This window comes from Vombatus ursinus, unplaced genomic scaffold (genome assembly GCF_900497805.2).
Source record: "Vombatus ursinus unplaced genomic scaffold, bare-nosed wombat genome assembly UNPS02014931.1, whole genome shotgun sequence".
Classification (NCBI taxonomy): Eukaryota; Metazoa; Chordata; class Mammalia; order Diprotodontia; family Vombatidae; genus Vombatus; species Vombatus ursinus.
In genome coordinates this window covers 223,580-227,757 of record NW_020954709.1, presented here as the reverse complement: position 1 = coordinate 227,757, position 4,178 = coordinate 223,580, and the positions used below count along the sequence as shown (strand labels likewise).

At 36.9% G+C, this 4,178-nt stretch overlaps 1 protein-coding gene across 2 annotated transcripts in view; it reads right to left on the bottom strand.

The window, feature by feature from the left end:
- The window catches only part of LOC114029385 (DBH-like monooxygenase protein 1), a 113,520-nt gene that overhangs the window by 84,070 nt on the left and 25,272 nt on the right, over positions 1 to 4,178 (bottom strand). The gene's annotated exons all lie outside the window — the stretch shown is intronic.

The window sequence follows — 4,178 nt, the reverse complement described above, 5'->3', positions numbered from 1 at the left end:
TTAGAGAATGTGACTTTAGAGATCATCTTCGTGCAGAAAAGGAAACTGTCAAAAAGAAGTTTCAAGGTCAATTAACTACAATAGTATGTAGTAAAGCCAGTATTAATACCAAAATCTCATTTTTTTGGAACAGTCCTCTTTTCAGTGTACCACTAAGGAACAGAACTGTAAAGCAAACCATCTATGTAACACTCCCACGGAAGATACGACCCTGTGTAAAGACAGAGTCCTTGCCTCTGCGGGTTTACAACAACATACCCTATGATCCAGGGATCAAAGAACTAGCTGTTTCTTTGCACTCTGAGATTTGTTAATATGAGTTGTCACTGTACACAGTTGCTGGAATTATGCAAGTTGAGGGTAGAAATATCATGAGAAATAAGCCAGGACACGGGAACTACTATCTCAGAATACTAGATTTTAGAGTGTTTCATAGTAGTCTAATAGCAGCAACAATTCCAAGAACAACAAAAATCATCACAATAACTACCATTTATTTATACAGGTCTTTAAGGTTCACAAAGTATTTACCATACACAAAATGCTCAATTATTAAAATTACAGGCTTAACACTTCTGCCGAATATTCCTTTTTCCTGGTGCTTCGAATTAACAATGCTAACAGATATAAAAGATCTAGAACCAGTGTTCATTGACCATTTTAGTGATTTATGGAATATAACAAAATCTATTAAATGTACTAATAATCTGGATTTGTGGCAAAAAATAACACTTTCACTTAGAAAAATTATATGTGTATGTGTGTGTAATTTGGATAGTAGAAAAGGGAGTTAAGTATTAAATGATGACAACTGCAATCATTTTTACCAACATGTAAATTGATTTTTAAGAAGCACGTCACTAAATAATCTTGGTGCTCTGCAAAATAGATGCAGATAAAAGGAAAAGACTTGAATCCCTCTATGGCAATCATGCTCAAATATCTAGCAATCATTCCTGAATTTTGAAACAAAATGGTCATATGATATTTTTATTTATTTTTCTCTTTTCTTCAATATACTTCTCAAGAAGACAATATTTTTATTTACTACTCTGTCCTCTTTAATATACTGCTTCTGAAATTTATAATATCTGTATTTGATACTTTCATAGGATGACTTTGAGTTCCACATCTGGTTCAGATTATAGAGTATTATAATTTAAATGGATATTAGAACCCTTTTTGCCTAACCCTTTTTATTTTATAGGTGAGGAAAGTAAAATCCTACGAGATTTCTTGACTTGCTCACATTCACACAGGCATTAAGTTGTGAAGCTAGCCTTCGGACATGTATGATAGGGTTATAGATTAGAGCTAGAAGTAACCATAAAAACCATCTAGCCCAGGAGTGGGGAACCTGTGGCCTCGAGGCCACATGTGGCCCTCTAGGTCCCTTTGACTGTCAAAGGGCTACACTTAAGGATCTAGAGGGCCACATGTAGCCTCAAGGTCACAGGTTCCCTATCCCTTGGCTAGCCTAACCACTTCATTCTATAGATAAGGAACTAAGGCTAAGAGAGAAGAGACCTGTTTAGGATTACACAGCAAAAGCAAGATTTGAACTCAGGTCTTCCTGACCCAGAGGCTTTGACCCAAAATTTAGTGATCATTACATTATACTACATTTCCTCTTTATTTTACTGAGAACTTAAATTGTTTATCCTAAGCAGAACCTATATAAAGCCTCAATCAACCGTACCTGTGGGCATGTTTAGAGATGTATGTGGAACAATCAGATTAAGACATCTCTGAGCCCCTGCCTTCTACTCATCAGATAGACAAAAGTTGACAAGAAGGAAAATGACAATTGTTTGAGGTGCTGCCAGTTAACAAACACGTTAATGTATTATTGATAGACTAGTGTCTTGGCCCTGACATTATGGAAAGCAATTTGGAAATTTACCCCCAAATTCACCTAATCATGAGTGTTATTTGACCCAATGATACCACTACTATTCTTCACATGCTTGGGGGGTAGTTAGTGCACCGTATACCCCAAGCATGTGAAGACTTCCTCCAATGTAATGTACAGATGAGAATAATTTGTTTCAACAGCCATGAAGGTGGCTGAAGCAGGTGCTGTGGAGTGCTAGAGCTTGGTGACATTGAAGATGCCAAGGTCATCCTCTGCATACTGAGACATTGCCAGCCATCTTGACTTTTGTCTTGCCGTTGGACTTCTGTGACTGGAAGAGAAAGTGAGGTGGATGACTTTGAGCAACTCTGCCTCACTTAAATCCAATTCACAAACAAGTCAAGATATTATCCATCACACTCTACTTTAACCCTATATCATGAGGTCATTAGTCTTCTTTCAAAATGGATGAACAACAACAACAACAACCACTAGGCATCTACTGCAAAGAACTCTAAGAGAGGAAGGAGCTATATGTATGAAATTATTTACAGCAGCAGTTTTTGTTATAGGAAAGCATTGAAGACAAAGTAGTTATCCATCAAATAGCTAAGAAAATTTTGGTATATGAGTAGAATAGAATATTACTATGCTATAAGAAATAACAAGTGGGATGGATTGAAAGAAATTTGGGAAGACTTGCATCATTTGATGCAGAATGAATTGAGCAGGACCAGAAGAGCAACTTCTATAATAACTACAACATGGTAAAGTCAGTCAGTTGGAAAAAATAAATTATTCCATGCCTACTATGTGTTAGTCATTGTGCTGGAAATAGAAATACAAAGTAAAAACAAAGAGAGATCCTGCCCTCGAGGAACCTATGATCTAATGAATGAAGACAACACATAAAAGGAAGCTGAAAAGCAGGAATTTGGGACATGGTACCTGACACCAGCGGATGATGGAAAGTTCTAGAGAAATCCAAAGCAGTATAGCCTGTAAGGAGAAAAAACTGTGCTGAGCTCCCTCTTTTAATACAGGCCTTGAAGCCCATGACCCTGCCATCCAGGCAATGGGTTCAGTCAGAGAGACAGAAGACACAGATGAAATGTGAGTATCAGGCAGATTCAATCTTACACAATGATGAGATTCCCCAGTGATGTTTTCCACTGAAAGAGGGAATGATAGAAAGGTCCAAAGATGTCCAAAAAGTATAGCATTTGCTTTTTCTGGCAGTGTAGCTAAAGAAAAACAGCTTAGAAAACCTTAGGAACTGTGCTCCATGCAATGACCAATTACTACTCCAGAGGACTGATGATGAGGTATGCTACTTACCACCTAGGAGAGAAGCAAGGGCCATGGAGAGCAGATTGAGATATATGTATTTGGGCATGAAAAATGTGTGTGTTTGTTTTGCTTAACCATGCCTATTTGTTATAATGGAAGATTTATTTAATGGGGGGGTAGGTTAGGAAGGATTTGGGAAGGAGAACTAGGAGTAGTGATAAGAAAAAAAGAAAAGAGGATCAGTTTAGCATTGTTAAGCACACAGAAAAGAAAAGAAGGAAGTTGGAAGAAGTCAGACAAGCAGGACGGCTTTGAAATAGCCAAGATAATTTTTATTATATTCTTTTTAAAAATGAAAGCTGTATATAATAAAGATGTGTGGTTTCACATATAATTGATTCTCTTTTACCATTCCATGGAAATATTCATATTTATTTATTATTGATAAGTTCAGAATAACAAAAAATCGAAAAAATAAATGTATGAAACTGTTAAGACAAATTAAACAGCAATAAAATGTATGAATTGTTTGCCTCCTCCATACCTCCCCACAAAACTCACAAGGTTTTATTTGTTCTGTGGCTCAGTAAACAGTCGGAACAATAGTTCATGAGCCCCAGAAATGTGTTTACTTTTACCAGATAATTGGACACATTAGTTCAGAGTCAAAAACATTTAATCAAACAGCAAATAAAGTGAAATAGATTCCCTTTAGTCATGCAAATATAGTGTATATTATACAACAGCTTAGCATGCCACCATTGAGAAGGATACACGTACAGAGAAAGTATGTGGTCAGGTCACATATGTGGAAGGCACACATAGAGAGGGATGTGTGACCAAGGCAAACACATTATTACTAGGGCAACTTATACCTCCAAATATGAAGAGATTCACTGTCAACTAGTGATACCATTACATGCGCTTCACGGGGTACGTTGTTGATGCCAGGAAACATTCTCCACACTCTACAATTTTGTCTCTGTTTGATGTTTCCACTGGTCTTATGGACACCTGACTTCTCTCTACTACT